The sequence below is a fragment of the Protopterus annectens genome, chromosome 10.part0 (assembly GCF_019279795.1).
Source record: "Protopterus annectens isolate FY-2018-M chromosome 10.part0, PAN1.0, whole genome shotgun sequence".
Classification (NCBI taxonomy): Eukaryota; Metazoa; Chordata; order Ceratodontiformes; family Protopteridae; genus Protopterus; species Protopterus annectens.
In genome coordinates, this window is record NC_056744.1 from 1,452,200,749 (window position 1) to 1,452,218,000 (window position 17,252).

Here is a 17,252-nt window from a genome sequence, read left to right on the forward strand (position 1 = left end):
CCTTCCCCAGGTGTTTATTGGTGTCATTGGACATAAAAGTTGCCCATCTTCACATCCCCATTCACTAACAGTTCAGGAGATTTCTTTGCTTTTCTGTTGCTTCCTCTCATTTTCAGTTCTGTGCTTTGCAGTTTGGACTATTTACGGCATCAAGGGTATTCACAAAATGCTTAGTCCCTGTCATAGCCTACTGCAGTCTACAGGACATACAGATATTTCCATATCTGGACAACCGGCTTCTCCGGGCTGCATCTCCAGACACCCTCTTGGACAATCTTTCCTCCACAATGTCCCTTCTGTAAGAGTTAGGATATGCTATCAACCTCTAAAAGTCTTCCCTGATCCCATTCCGAGGATCATGTCTTCCTGGGGTGCAGGATTTTAACAATCTGTATGATAGCTTGTTTTACCCTCAGAAAAGATCCTCTCTCTGACCACCTATTTCCAGGACCTACTACCTCTTCAATCTCTGACCGGCAGGGAATTTCTACGCTTCCTGGGGTTCATGGTCTCTACTTTTTCAATGCTCACCTTTGCCAAACTACACATGAGGAAATTTCAGTGGTTCCTGAGAATGGTTTGGAAGAAACACTCTCACCCTCTGGAATTTGTTGTTCCCCTCCTACCCTGTTTGATAATGGAGTTAGAGTGGTGGATTCTCCATGTTTCCAGAATTCCAGGCCTACCTCTTCAACCTCTTCCACCCACCCAGGATCTGCATACGGATGCCTCAGACACAAGCTGGAGTGCATCTCTGTAAAACTGGATGGTCAGAGATGTGTGGTCTCCATGTTGGACAAAGGAACACATCAACATAAAAGAAATGAGAGCTTTGATCTTTGCCCTCAAAATCTTCAAATCCAGGATTGCACCAGGGGTTCTAAGGTGGTTCACAGACAACATCACAGTCCTCTGGTACATCAACGAGCAGTGGGGGATAAAGTCCTTTATCCTCTGCAAACTGACATTATATGCCTGGGAGCCAGCCCAGCAGATTCAGGTTTCTCTTTAGGCTTTTTGCATTCCTTCAGCTCAGAAATATGATGGCAGACTCTCTAAGCACGTCCATGACTCAATCCCACTAGTGGATGTTAAACAGGGATGTGTTTCTGGATCTGGTCCATCACTGGGGTATTCCTCAGATAGATCTCTTTGCCTCCCCTATGAACAGACAGCTTTCCAAGTATTGTGCCAGGATACCACATCCTGGGGCATGGAAGGTAGACGCTCTATCATTTCCATGGAAGGGGATGTTTCTGTATGGAATCCCCCCCACACACACTTATCCAGAAGATCCTGTTGAAAATTCAGTGAGAACAGCCAAAAATCTTGCTGGTTGACCCCCTTTTGGCATTGGTTCTCCCTCTTCCTACATTTAGCCAAGGGCAGTTACAACAAGTTACCTCACAGGATGGACCTTCTCACACAGGACAAGGAAACTCTAGTGTATCCACAAATGTTGACCCTAAATTTGACACTGTGGGTAAAAGGGTATTAATTCCTGTCAGATGCATTTATACAGGGGATGTGCTACAAGTACTACAGGAGGCCAGAAAGCCCACTACTAGGTAATTCTGTGTCTCCAAATGGAAGAGGTTTTCCATCTGGTGTCTCAAAAAAACGGTTTTGTATTACCTGTGTGAATTAATGAAGATTGACTTATCTTATTCTTCAGTCAAAGCTCATCTTTCTGCCATCTCTGCATGTTTACCATTGTTCCCTCCTTTATCTTCCAGGTTGGAAGTCAAGGTGATCCTAAAAGGCATCCTTCACATTAGACCACCAAGAAAACCAGTACTTCCTCCTTGGGATCTCAGTTTTGTCCTGGAGAAACTTACCTTAACCCCCTTTGAACCAGCAGTGACATCTTCCCTGCAACATTGTACATGGAAAACAGATGTTCATCGTGCATACAGCTGCAGTCATAACAGATGGGTTCTCCTGCCGTCAGGCGGGTCCTCGGTCGTCCGAATTCCAAAGTCTAGGTCCGGCGTCGGTTGTCGTCGCTTCTTCCCTGACGTCAGTGCGACAGGGGTATAAAGGAACCAGCCAACGCCATTTTCTTCAGTCTTTCTTGCCGCGCGGTGCCCGAAGCAGAAGCAGTTCACAAGTGCCGGTCGGCCAGCTCCTGAAATTACGAAATTTGGAAACCGAAGTCTTCTTAAAAGCCAAGTACCCTGTTGGGGAAACTTTTCTTGCCTCAGACCAATGTCAGACAAAGTTAATAATTGTATTTCTTGTGGGAAGCAAATACCGCATAAGGATTTCCATTCCCTCTGTATACCTTGTTTAGGCCCAGACCACGACGTCTCGGGCTGTTGCTTTTGTGCTACATTCAACAAACGCGCTATTAAGCGTCGGGCAGAGTTCGCCCAGCATTATTTTGGGAAAGCATTTAACTATACTATGTCGTCGGATACTCCAACTCCGGTTTTGTCTAAAAAAACACAAAGACAAGGACCGACACACGAGGTCCGCGGCCTCTACCGACACCACGCCAAAGCCGACTACACGTGGTCCGGTTCTCAGTGAGGCGCCTGCGCAGCCCCTGATTACCGACGACACTTCTTTGACGGTGTCTCCTGTACCCGAGGTCGCAGGCTCCTCGGCCCACACCCTGACTACAGATACCGAAGCCACTCTTGGCATTGAAACTCAGAATGTGGACAGGTCCACCTCCACTCAAGGTGTCTTCAGACCTTCCTCCATCAAGGCTTTCACAAAATCTAAAGCATCCTTGCACCCAAAGAGACCAGCTACACAGGGCCCATCTACAGGCCCCATGCCTAAGAAACAGATGCTTAAAATGGCTGAGGATTTAATTGCTCTAATCAGAGGTTCTCAGCCCCCACCGGACAAAAGGCCCAGAGTGGAGGGAGATTCCCCCTCCTCTGACCAGGGCTCCATTATTTCAGAGCACTCTGATGATGAGGAATATTCTTACTCCCCTTTTGAAGACTCTGATGCGGAGGAGTCCATCCCTTCTGTATCCCCCCCTGAGGATTACTCATTTGGGGAAACTTTGCATACCTTAAGGGAACACTTCCACTGGGAAGGCCAGGATTATTCAGATTCCAAGAAAAGGCACAGGGAATTTCTCTTGTTACCTCAGCATAGGCCTCTGGCTATACCTCCTGTCTTGGACATACTAGATGATGTTTACTCGGAGGCCTGCCTTAACCCGGACTCTCTACCCCCAGCTCCAGTTAAGCCTGACAGGTACTACAGGGTTCCTGACTCACACCAATTTCTTTACAAAAGCCATGCTGCTGACCCAGAAACCATCTCACAGGGCCCCAAGGGAGTTAAGGCCTCCATTGCCAAAAATCCATTGCCCTCCGAGAGAGATTCCAGATCCTTAGAAAGGTGGGAGAAAAAGGTATATACCTCGGCTACCTTATCCATGAGGGCCTTAAACTGTCAGATGTTAAGTTGTCAATCTCGCCTTCATTCTTGCTGGATGGGTTCGGAGCCGATCCTCGGCTCCGACTCGGCACTTGCTTTAGCTCGAGAACTCCTTTTACCAGCTCGAGGCAACCCTATATCCCATGATGCAAGGCGGAACTACCTCAGATCTCGTTTGCCGCTTAGCGAAAGAGGTCTCCTTTGCCAGCTGAGGTAAGTTTTTTCTTAGTCAAGTAAGAAAAAGTGTAGTTAGGGGTTTATTTTCCCTGTTAGTGTTAGTGTAGTCTGTAATTAGTTACAGCCCACCCTATTCCCTATTTTTCAACCTTTTATAAACTTTTTATAAGTTTTGTCTAAAGTAGTTTAGTCAGGCCTAGTCCTTTCTGTTATCCCTTCCTGTGTGCTTGTGTAAGGGATTAATTTGTGTGTTTGTTGGGACTGTTTGTGTTCTATCCTTCTAGGATGTCTAAAGAAGGCAAGGTCTCAGGCTTCAAGAAGTGTGACCAGTGCTGTCAGAAAATGTCTCTGACAGACGGTCACACTTCTTGTGTTTATTGCCTGGGGCCTTTGCACCTGCAGGACTCCTGTGCATTGTGTCATGCTTTTAGCCAGAGAGTCCTGCAGGAAAGGAGGAACAAACTAATCCTCCGAGGTTTACTTAAACCTGAAGGTTCTCCTCCTAAATCAGGGTCAGGAAAACCTCTTAAGCCACCGAAGGTTCAGGCTACAGTGTCCAAGCCTCCTCCGGTGGCTCCGGCTCCGTCGGAGCCGATATCGGCTCCGGCTGGAGTCGATACTTCTTCTACTCGAGTAGTGGGTTCGGTGCCGGCCAGCTCCGATACCCTGACTACTGTGGCCTTGTCGGCTCCGGCTGGAGCCGACACTTTATCCAGCATCGGGCGAAATCCTCGGCTCCATCTGGAGTTCTAGGGACTTCGGCTCCAATGGCTTCAACCCGTAAGAGATCTCGGTCCCCCTCTATTATGAGTATCCATTCGGCTCCGGGATCTCCTCTTTTGTCGGAGCGGAGCCATCGGAGCCGATCTTCGAGATCTTCCAGGCTGTCTGACCACGACTTGGAGAGGGTGGTAAGCAGGCTGTTGAAGTCTCAGGCACTGGCCCAAATGCTCCATAGCCCGTCTCAACAGACTTCGGCTATAGCCCCAATTCTTGAACTTCCTCCTCCGACTCCACACCAGAGTTCGGAGCCGGAGCTTCTTGGGACAGCGACTGTTTCGATGCCGGAGCCGATACATCCTTCGGCTCCGTCATCCTCGGCTCCGATCTCCTCCTTGAGACCTTCCTTGGAGGGATCCGGTCGTCGGGTTTCCACTGTCGGCTCTGAGGGGGCTAGTGGCATCGGACCCTTGTCCGACCCCGCTCTCCCTCTCGGGGCTTCGGCTTTGGTAAGCTCGGCGCCGACATCGGCCTCGGAGCCTTCTCTCTCCTTGGAGCCGACCATTCCTGTTTCTTCGGAGCGGGTGTGTTCCGGTCTCCCGGGGAGAGGAGCCTTTGAGGTGATGAGGAGTGTCCTGGCCTCTGAGCCTGGTCAACGGTCTATCCCTCTAGCTCCTCCCTCATCAGTGCCTGCAGATGCCTCTTGCCAGCCTCTTGCTCTCAGGCCCAGGGATCCATCGCCCCAGGTTTCCCCACTGGGAATTTCCTCCTCTTCCGAGGTTTCTCCTGACCCTGCAGGGGAACCCCTCGGAAGAGGCGGTAAGAGGAAACACACAGACTCCCTGAGTCTACTACATCTGATACCGACTTAGATGAGTCGGAGGGTTCCCCACGGTCCCCTCTGAGGATGTCTCCTTTTCAGACATCCTTGAGCTCCTCAAACAGAGGGGAATTGGCCCTCCATTGACCCCTCCGAGGATGAGTCGGTATACCTGGAGGCTTTGGATCCCGACCCTCCACCTCCTGGGTGTCTCCGCCTTCGACCCACTCATGCAGGTAGTGGCTCGAAGGCGTGGCTCCAGATTCTGTGGAACCTGTCCCCAGGAGACCATCCAAGTTCATTACAGCCTCGTCGGATAAACAGTTCCTTTCCAAAGGTGTCTCTGTGGATGCTATGGTGGTGGCGGCCACTAAGAAGGAACTGGCGGATCCTTCAGTACCTGTCCATCCTCCTAATAAGGATTCTAGGACCATGGACAGGTATGGAAAGCGGATGTTTTCTTCAGCGACCTTTGCTATGCGTTCGCTGAATTACCTTTGTCACTTCACCAGGCTTCAACGAGATATTCTCAAAGAACTGGGTGAAGTAGTCCAGGATCCTTCTGCTGCTGGGGCTCAGGAAAAGATTGCCTCACAGCTTGCTATCCTGAATTCCATATCTAACTCCTCTATGCAGCTCATATCTTATGCAGCCGATGGAGCGAGCAGGGCCGCAGGCACAGGAGTTGCTCTTAGACGCCAAGCCTGGATGCGGCTGTGTAATTTTATGGACCCCTTTAAGGCGTCCTTCACTAATACCCTTTGACGGTTCGGCTTTGTTCGGGCCTCAAGTGAAGGATACCTTGACCAGGTGTGAGCAGGATGGTAAGACTCTTTCTGCCGTTGGAGTCCAGTTTTCCACTCCTTCTAGACCATATCCCAAGGGTCAGAAAGTGGGGAAGTTGTCGTTCCTTAAAGCCCAAGTAGCTACACGGACACACGTGGTCAGTTTACCCCAGAGGCAGAGGGGTAACAATAATACGCCGCCCTAGAGGCAGGGGGGTCCTCAGAACCAGGGCAACAGGGAGTCTCTTCCTGAGAAGCCCTTTCAGCATCCCTGAGGTGTTGCCCGACTGTCCACCCTTGGAGGCAGTCGGGCAAGGATTTCACTGTACCCAGTAGCCTGGCAATCCCTATCCCAAGAGAAGTGGGTACAGTCGATTATATCCGAGGGTTACATGATCCCCTTAAGGTTTCCGTACCTCTACAATCCCTTCCAGACATCTCACCCGGTCAAAGGGATTTGGCAAAACAGGAGGTTTCAAAACTCCTAGAAAAAGAGCCGTCCAGACAGTGCCGGCAGACCAAGTAGGATCCGGCGTCTACTCAAGATTCTTTTGGTCCCCAAAGGACGGGAGAGTGGAGACCAATATTAGACCTCAGCAATCTGAACAGATTTGTCAAAAGGCAAGATTCGGATGGTCACGCTTCAGTCCATTCTGCCCTTTCTGGGCAAGGACAACTGGATGTGCTCTATAGACCTTCAGGATGCGTACTATCACATAAAGATTCACAGGCGCTCCAGGAGGTTTCTCCGCTTTCGGCTAGGGACCAGTCATTACCAATTCAGAGCCCTGCCCTTTGGCCTCACTTCAGCCCCCAGAGTGTTTACCAAATGCATGGCAGTAGTCACAGCTCACCTGAGACGTCGAGGATTCCAGGTGTTTCCTTATTTGGACGACTGGCTCCTCTCCGCCACCACCAAGTGTCAGCTTCTTCAGTCCAGAGACTACACCCTACAGCTTTGCAAGAATCTGGAAATTTCAGTATATTTCGTAAAATCTTCTCTGCTGCCTTGCCAATCTATCACCTTTATAGGCGCAGAGTTAAATACCGTCAAAATGTTAGCCAGACTAACAGATCAAAGAATTCTGGACATCCAAAAATTTGTTCGGCTTCTGTTACAAAGCAAAAAGATCAAAGCCAGGTTTGTCCTGAAAGTTCTAGGTCTAATGGCTGCGGCCATTGTTCTTCTACCACTGGCTCGCTTTCACATGCGTCTCCTACAGTGGATGCTTTTCACACAGTGGTCATATCACGATCTTCCGATGAGACACGAGATCTTAGTGACACAGTCTTGCAGGGCTCATCTGGGCTGGTGGATATCCTCCCCTCTTCTTCATCAGGGCCGACCCTTTGTTCCCCCTCCTCCAGTTGCCACAGTCACCACGGATGCCTCCCTGATCGGGTGGGGGGGGCATTATCAGGGCAGGATGGTCCACGGGACGTGGCAACCCATAGAATACCATCTGCACATAAATGTCCTAGAGATGAGAGCAGTGCTTTTAATGTTGCAAGCCCTCGACGACTTTCTTCCCACGGGGACTATTGCAGTACAGACGGACAACATGTCCGTGGTCTGGTACATCAACAAACAGGGCGGAACCAGGTCCTATCCCTTATGTCGAGAAGCTCTCAGACTTTGGCAATGGGCGATCTCTTCTCAGCGGTTTCTGATAGCAACGCACATCCCGGCAGGTCCAACCTATTGGCGGACAGGCTAAGCAGATCTATTCTGATGCCTGACAACTGGTCTCTCAATCAATCTGTAGTGGATCAGATTTTTCTGAAGTGGGGCACTCCTTGTTGCGATCTTTTCACTACCCCTCAAAACAACAAGTGCCCAGACTATTTCACTCTATTTCCCCTTCCAGGCCAACCCCTGAGAGACTCTCTAACCCAGGATTCGCGGCGGGGACTTCTTTATGCTTTTCCTCCTTTTCCATTGATTCCACAAGTCATTCAGAAAGCCACCGTTTTGAGAGCCAAATTGATCCTCATTGCTCCCTTTTGGCCTCGACAGATTTGGTTTCCGTCTCTGCATCGTCACCTTCTGGTGCAGCCCTGGCATCTGGACCCAGTTCCAGATCTTTTGATCCACCAGTCGGGTCAGCAGCACCGGGCCGTTCATTCTGTCAACCTCACTGCTTGGTTGCTCCACTTCCTTCCCTAGCCAGGCTACCAATGATTTCTGACTCAGTCAGAGACATTTTAGTGTCTTCTTTGAAGTCATCCACTAGGACTATGTATGCTAGCAAGTGGCGACGGTTTTCGATTTGGGCAAATTCCAGAAATATTGATCCTTTTACTGCTCCCGTACATTCTGTTTTAGATTTCCTAGCGGAGGTTTTTCATTCGGGATCCTCGTCATCTACAGTCAAAGTACAACTGGCTGCCATTTCCAAGTATCATGTTGGCTTGCATGACAATAACATCATGTCTCATAGATTATGCAAGGCCTTTTTGAGAGGAGTTTTTCTCCTAAAACCACCTATAAAGCATCCTCCTCCGCAATGGGATCTAAACTTAATGTTAGCATCCTTGATACTACGTCCTTTCGAACCGTCTGCTTCATGTTCTTTGAAGTTATTGACATGGAAAACTATATTTTTACTGGCTGTCACTTCTGCTAGAAGGGTTTCCAAGATTCAAGCTCTCTGTATTCGTTCACCGTATTTGGTTTTTCATAAGGACAGGGTATCGTTAAGAACTAACCCTTCCTTTCTCCCCAAGGTTGTATCTCAAACCAATATTAACCAATCTATAGAATTACCAGTCTTTTTCCCTAACTATTCTGACAGAGCTGAACAGAAATTGCATTTTTTGGATGTCCATCGTCAGCTCAGGTACTACTTGCATAGGACTAAACAAATCAGAAAATCGGACCAATTGTTTGTCTCTTATGCAGAAAACAGGTTAGGTCTTCCAGTTTCTAAAGTGACCTTATCCAGATGGTTGACTTCCACCATTTCCTATGTGTACTCTCTCAGAGGCAAACAACTACCTTCTAAGCCAAAAGCACACTCGACCAGGAGTCTATCCACTTCTGCAGCTTTTCAGGATAGACTTCCCATTGATACCATTTGTGCAGCAGCTACTTGGGCCACGCCTCATACCTTTGTTTCTCATTACAAGTTGGATTTGGCCTCCAGAGATAGGGCCAGTTTTGGTTCCACAGTTCTCAAGAGTCTGTTCCATTGAGCCACCGGTGATACAGGTGCTAGGGACGTGGTCCCATCCAGCAAGAATGAAGGCGAGATTGACAACTTAACATTTAGAAGTTATGTACCTACCATAACGTTCCATGTTAGTTGTCTTCTCGCCTTCTTTCTTGCATCCCTCCCTCCTTCCCCCTGGCCTGGACAGATCTTGAAGAGTTCCTATTAGTTTGTTTCCTCTGGATCTTTGTTATGAGGACTTCTTTTAGGAAACTTTGTTCCTATTTTGGTTAGGATAACCTTTAGCAGGGTAAGTTAGCTGCCAAACGAGATCTGAGGTAGTTCCGCCTTGCATCATGGGATATAGGGTTGCCTCGAGCTGGTAAAAGGAGTTCTCGAGCTAAAGCAAGTGCCGAGTCGGAGCCGAGGATCGGCTCCGAACCCATCCAGCAAGAAAGAAGGCGAGAGAAGACAACTAACATGGAACGTTATGGTAGGTACATAACTTCTAATTTCATATGCTAAAATACCAACAGTTTCTGTTATCACAATTGAAGAGTAAAATGTCACAACCTGAACAACCAGACTTGAAGGAGTTGCAGGATTTGATGCATAGTGCAGAACAAGTGGGTTAGCATACCTTACAATGTGGTTTTGATGCTCTAGAGGCATCATGTAGAGCTGCTGTTACAGGATCAGTCATACGTAGGCATGCCTGGCTCAAGGAACAAGCCTTGCCTGATCATGTCAAAGCTAAATTACTAGATGCCCCACTTCAAAAGGATGTACTATTTGGTGCTAATGCTGAGGAGGTATTAAGGAAAATGGAGGAAAAGGCTAAATCAATGCAAACTGTGAAAGAATTTCTACAGGTTCAACCCCCACGTTTTAGTAGAAATTGGCCTTCCAAAAACTGGTCCTTTCCTGCCACAGACAGACCCCAAAGAGGCAGATACAGGCGCCCGAGGGGCAGAGGACAATCCCAAGGATTGTATAGAGGCAGACAATGGCAAGCCCCTACACAAAGAGGTGGTGAGGACAACTCGCAATCTTTCAGAAAGCAAACCCAATGACTTTCCCCTTTGCATGCCAACCAGGTTTCAAATGGCAGCCCCCTTAGGAGGAAAGCTGGCATTATTTTCAAAAAACTGGCATGTTGTCACAAAGGACAAATGGATCCTGGACATTATAAACAGAGGCTACAAATTCCATTTTCACACCCTTCCAAAAATGAGAGGCATGCCAAACCTGCCACACAATCAAAGGGCAGAGACACAAAAACAAATTACAGATCTCATAAACATGAAAGCTATTCAAGAGGTACCTACGCACGAGCAAGGTCAAGGTTTTTATTCCAGGCTATTTCTGGTGCCAAGGAAGGGAAAAGATTGGAGACCTATTTTGGATCTATCCATCCTAAACACATTTCTACTGCACAAAATTCAAGATGCTCACTCTACAGCAACTTCTTCCCATGCTGGGCAAGGAGTCTTGGCTGGTAACATTGGACCTCAAGGAGGCATACCTGCATGTCCCAATCAGACAAAATTGCAGAAGGTACCTCAGATTTCTTGCAGGTTCAACCCATTATCAATTCTCTGCATTGCCCTTTGGCTTATCTACTGCGCCCAGAGTATTCACGAAATGCCTGGCATCAGTAATTGCATACTGTAGACTTCAAGGGATACAAATATACCCCTATTTGGACGACTGCCTGATCCAAGCGGACAGCAAGCATATTCTTCTGAAACATCTGGCTTATGTAATAATGTTGTTGAAATCTCTGGGATACACAGTCAGCAAAAAGAAATCAAGGCTAATACCCTCTCGGAAGATAATTTTCCTGGGTGCCAATTTGGACACAAACACCCAGATGGCCTACCTCATGCCAGAGAAGCAGGGGCAACTAATACAATATTTCAGAACACTAGCAAATTGCACCAGGCTGACTGCAAGGAATATCCTGCAGGCTCTGGGATTCATGGCATCTTGCATCTTACTAATCCCATGTGCAAAGCTGCACATGAGGAAACTACAATGGTACCTGAAAAACATATGGTCTCAGCACAGCCACAGTTTGGAAACAATAATACCACTAATTCCATGTCTGCAAAAAGAATTTCTGTGGTGGGCTCAAGCATGTCAATCAAACACAGGTCTTCCATTCAGCAAGCCTCAAGCAAATCAAGTCATCACAACAGACGCTCGGACTACACCTGGGGCACATGACAGATCGGTGCATTCAGGGCAAATGGTCCCAAAAGAAAAGCACCTTCACATCAATCAAAAGAAATGCTAGCAGTAATAAATGCTATTATAGCTTTCAAGGACCTTCTACAACCAGGTCAAGTATTGATAAGAACGGACAACACCACAGTTATGTGGTACATAAACAAACAGGGAGGAACACATTCTTACCCCCTATGCAGACTGGCCATGTCACTTTGGAACATGGCCATGGACTTACAAATGGAACTACAAGCACAGTACTTGCCAGGCAAGGAAAACACACTGGCAGACAACCTAAGCAGGAATATGACAGATCCACACGAATGGAAATTGCATCCAAAAGTTTTTACAGAAATAATCCAAGAATGGGGAAGGCCAGACATAGATCTCTTTGCCTCCCACAAAAATCATCAATTAACAAAGTTCTGCTCAAGGATCTTCCATCCAAAGGCCTGGAGAGTGGAGACTTTTTCTTTCAGTTGGACATCAATGACAGTTTATGCCTTCCCTCCTCTTCCTCTGTTGCCCAAAGTTCTATTAAAGACCAAAGCAGACAGACCAAAGATGATTCTCATTGCTCCGGACTGGCCAAGGCAACACTGGTACCCACTCTTGAGGAGCCTGACGCATTCCCCTCCATGGACCCTGCCTCTAATGCCTCTTCTTCTGACTCAGCACAGTTACAAAACTCTTCACAGCCAGCAAAAAACACTCAATCTAGCCGCATGGAAGATTCCTTAGCATCTCAACAGGCCCTACTCTCCAAGGAGGTGCAGGATGTCATTTTGGTGGCCAGAAGGCCATCAACTAGAAAAGCTTACTCCGCAAAATGGAAACGTTTTTGTGTCTGGAATGAGAAAAAGGGGCAGGATCCTGGAAAACTGAATTCACCTCAGATACTACAATATTTGGCTGAACTGCTAAGCAGTGGACTTTCTTTCTCCTCCATCAAAATACATGCCTCAGCCATTTCAGCAGAATACAACACTGATCCACCTTTATTCTCTCACCCTCTCTTAAGACAGTTCCTCAGAGGGGCTAAGAATTTAAGGCCTCCAAGGAAACAACCAATACCTGCTTGGGATCTTAATTTCATTCTGGAAAAATTGACCTTGACTCCTTTTGAGCCAGCTACCTCATCAGATTTGCAATATTTGTCCTGGAAAACAGCTTTCCTTCTGGCTATCACCTCAGCTCGTAGAGTTTCAGAACTACAGGCTCTCATGGCTGTCTAGCCTTTTATCATCTTCCATCAGGACAGAGTTTCCTTACGAACCAACCCGTCCTTTATGCCTAAAGTGGTATCCAGGGTAGCTTTAAATCAGGCCATACATTTACCTACTTTTTATCCTAATCCTCAAAACTAAGGGGAGAGATTACTACATTCCTTGGACATCCACAGGCAGCTGCGTTATTATTTGGATAGAACAAAGCCTTTCAGAAAATCAGAACAGCTCTTTGTGGCCTATGCGGTAGGAGCTCAAGGGAAGCCAATTTCCAAACCGACAGTCTCAAAATGGATAGCCCACTGCATACGTTTTTGCTATTCCTTTCATGGCAAAACTGTTCATACAGGCATTAGAACTCATTCCACCAGGGCCACAGCCACCTCTGCAGCCTTCCTTAGAGGAGTTCCTACCAAGGATATTTTGGAAGCAGCCACTTGGAGTTCTGTGCATACCTTCTCCAAGCACTACAACCTACCATTATACTCCAAATCTAGAGCAGGCTTTGCCACTGCAGTCTTGCAGGGCATTCTGGCTCCTCCTAGTTCCAACTAGTGCCTACCACCCCTTTTTTAGCTTTGGGATTCTACCCATCTGTTATGACTGCAGCTGTATGCACGATGAACATAGTACAGTTTTGTACCTACCATAAATGTAGATGTTCGAGTGCTAATACAGCTGCAGTCCAGGTTTCCCTCCCTCCTTCCCCTCTTGGGACAGGCCTATAGGCTAACACATCCTCATACAACCTGATTGGGGTTTTCATTTATGATGTATTTGCTTGCAACTACTGTATTTTGATTATATAGCACTGCATTATCACACTAATTTATTATTGCCTTCCTTCTGGGGGCACCTGACATCTGGGGCAAGAAAAACCTAAAGAAAATGGCGTTGGCTGGTTCCTTTATACCCCTGTCGCACTGACGTCAGGGAAGAAGCGACGACAACCGACGCCGGACCTAGACTTTGGAATTCGGCCGACCGAGGACCCGCCTGACGGCAGGAGAACCCATCTGTTATGACTGCAGCTGTATTAGCATTCGAACATCTACATTTATGGTAGGTACAAAACTGTACTTTCTTTTAGTATCTGTTACCTATGCCAGAAAGTTCTCTGAGCTACAAGCTTTCATGGCCTCCTCTCCCTTCACAGTGTTTCATAGGGACAGGGTTTTTCTTGGGATTAACCCATCATTTATGCCCAAGGTAGTCTATGATTTATCCCTGAACCCAGGCTGTCAATCTCCCTACCTTTTTTCACTCTCCCCAGTCTTCCAGTGAGAGGATTCTCCATGCCTTGGATGTACATAGGCATCTTAGAATACTGCTTGAGCAAAACTAAGCCTGTCCGTAAGTCCGAGAGATTGTTCGTTTCCTATCACCGAAGGGCCCTAGGCCAACCTGTTTCCAAGCAAACTATTTCCACCTGGATTTCCAAAACCATTTCCTTCTGTTACTCAGCCAATGGCAAGGATCTCCCTTCTCCTGTAAGGGTACATTCCACAAGAGCAGTGTCCTTTTCTTGGGCCTTCTTTAAAGGGTTGGATATAGCCTCAATCCTGGATGCAGATACCTGGTCTTTTGTCCATACTTTCACCAAACAGTATAAACTGGATGTCCTTTCTAGGTCCAGGGCAGGGTTTGTCAGAGCTGTTCTCCATGGTTTTGTGGAAAATGTTTCTGCTCCTCCTCTCAAGTTCTCCACTGCATAAGCTTTGGCACTCTCCCTGATGTTATGAATACTGCAGCATATGAATAGAAGGACATAGAATAGTTGTGTGAAATCTTATCATAACCTTATATGTCCTTTTCATCTATATGCTGCAGTATTGCCCCCCCCCCACCTTCCTCCTGATGCTTTCCTGGTTATATATTTCTCTCCTAACAGACTGGTGCTTTGCGGCATTCAATTTTGAGGTAGGCACATGCTGATGTCCTCTTTGTACCAGACATCTCTTTATGGCTGACGTATGCTGTGTAATGTGTGGCATCGCACATAACTTACAGAAGTATTTAGACTTTGGTATACTGGCCGGATGTACGATTCAGCCGGAGACAGACCTCCCCCATGTTATCAGTACTGCAGCATATAGAAGAGAAGTACATCTATAGTCATGGTAAGATTTTACACAATTGTTCTTTTTGCAGTGAGTTTTGCTCTGTCTTTGCCTTCTGAGTACAGCATCTGTCCATAAAGCACAGGAATTTTCTTGTAAGCACCATTCTTTGTAGGATTGGAGTTTAGTCATGCTCTTGTCTTGGAACTTTTTGACATTTTGCATCCACTGTCAGTTAAAAGAAAGTACAGTGGGTTCACACAGTACTCCTTTGGCTTAGGTTCTTGGTCACAGGAGGAATTTGACCTTGATGCTTTGATATTTTCCCATTTTAGCATATGTAGTGATTTGTTATGTTCAAACCAGGCAGGACTGCATTGTTCTCCATTGGATATGTACCTCAACTCTAGGGAGTTCTTAGGGCTACTTCCAGTGTGAGGTCTCATGCTGGTACTTAGCTGTTAGTAGTGACCCAGAGAATGCCATAATGCTCAATAGTTGTTTGTAGCTGGCAAATACTTTTCCAGTGGGGTCATCAGGTGTGTACACTGTCACTGGCTTTCTGATGGAGAGTGTCCCTGTTGGAGACCTCTGCTTTAATAAGAAAATCAATACCTGTATGAAATTTGGATCTTTGCTTGGACCACAGTTTTCTAAATTGGCTAGGATCATAGAATCATAGGAAGTTACTAGGCTATTGGCCCTGAGGCCTTTACAGGCCTAGTCAAGAATTTAGCCCATGTTCCGACAAGTCAGCACCCGATACCCTTGTCCAGCAGGGACACAGGTGGAATCCCAGGGGTGTATTTTCTTTTCCCCATCCAGTTGTCCAGGTTGCGCTTAAAAAGGGTTAATGAGGTACTCTGCTTGATGTGGAGAGGGAGTCTATTCCACAGAAGGGGACTCTCTGGGATACATGTGTGTCCCGCCAACAAGTCCTAGTGATGTCACAGACCAGGTTAAGGTTGTGCGTGCGGGTATTCGAGTGGAGCTTGACTTGCAGATGTGCAGCAGTCCCATCAAGGCAGAGTCTGAGATAGCTTTGTATGCCAGACGGCGGTCACCTCTGAGGAGTCTGTATGAGACTGAGTAGAGAGACAGGGCTTTTAGCCTTTCTGTGTAGGGTAGATGTTTAAGGCCCTGGATTCTCCGGGTGAGGAACCTCTGTGGTCTCTCCAGCTGCTGCATGTGCTTTGTGAGGTAAATGCTGAAAGGGGCATTGTACTCCATAATGGGTCTTATAAGGGAAGAATACAGGGATGTTATGGCCTCCTTGTCCCTGGATGCGATACCCTTACTAATGAAGTGGGTCATGTAAAAAGCTTTCTATGCAATGGAGGCAATATGGTGATCAAAAGTCAGTTTGCTATCAACCTCTAGGTGCCCAAATCCCTCAGGATTGATTGCGTGCTGCGGACTTTGTTATTAATGTGATAAATTATGGTGACATCACTCTCCCCAAAGGGGATGATCATGCATTTTTTGCATTTGAGACCATGTTTCTAGCCCCAGTTATTTGTTTGGGTTGAGACACTCTTGGTGGATGTCAACATTACGGGAATTGATGAGAGCACCCAGCTTGCAGTTATCTGCAAACTTATTCAGCCATAGCCCACTGGCTTTGGCCTGCACCTCAGAAAAGTATATCCCAAACAGCAGAGGCCCCAAGACCAATCCCTGGGGTACACCACTCATTACGGGGTCTAACTGCTTGAGGTGATTTCCCCCTACTTTGACTAGGTGGGTTCCATCAGTGAGCCAGTTTGCTACCTATCTGGTAACCTACGGATTGATGCCTAGTCGAGAGAGTTTATCTGTTATACCAGAGTGGGAATAGTATCGAAGGCTTTGGCCAGGTCAAGGTAGGCGATGTGCACAGTCTTCCCCTCGTCCATAGCTTTGGTGACTGTCTCAAAGAAGTCGACCAAGTTTAACAGACATGACCTCCCCTTGATTAAATGAAACTGTGTGGGATTGAGTGTTTGGAGGTTGTCAGTGTCCTTATTAATGATATCCATGATAATGTGTTCCATGGCCTTTCAGATCAGGCTAGTTAGGCTGATGAGTCTGTAAATTCCTGGATCGGTGGATGCTCCACCTTTGTGCAAAGGGATGACAATGGCTGTCCTCTACTTGGCTGGGATGAAGCTGGTACTCTGGACCCCCCCCCCAGCTTTGAGTACTGGAAGGCGTATTGTAGTTTGTTTCTTGCTTTCAATAGTTGGGTCAGAAAACAGAGGTAAAAGAAATGAGCACAATGCATCATCAATAGGAACCGTACGAAGAAGTGAAATAATAGCCTCTGAAAGTTTTAGCTGCCAAGTAGAACATGCTTGGCAGTCCTTTCAGTAGTGAAAGTAGAAAAATCTCAGCAGATCTAATTTTAAATTAAGCACATAACTGTCATTTTGTAGTAGCCTTTTTTCTAAACTCAGCGTTGTAGAGTGATTGTGTGTGTTTGTGTGGTGGATGGTGTGTGTGTATAGTAAAACTACGAAATTCAAAACTTACGGTATTCGAGGTTTTGAATTTTGCAGTTTTTAGTTTTTGTTGTTTTGTGGATTCCACTTCTTGGGCTCGAGATACTGAAATTCGAGATTTCAGTATTTCGAGCTTCTGAAGTGAATCCATATGCATGTGTGTGTGTGTGTGTGTGTGTGTGTGTGTGTGTTTATATA

General features: G+C 46.9%; 1 protein-coding gene across 2 annotated transcripts in view; it reads left to right on the top strand.

Moving 5' to 3' along the window:
• Positions 1-17,252, top strand: part of EPS15 (epidermal growth factor receptor pathway substrate 15) — a 2,462,763-nt gene that overhangs the window by 415,798 nt on the left and 2,029,713 nt on the right. The gene's annotated exons all lie outside the window — the stretch shown is intronic.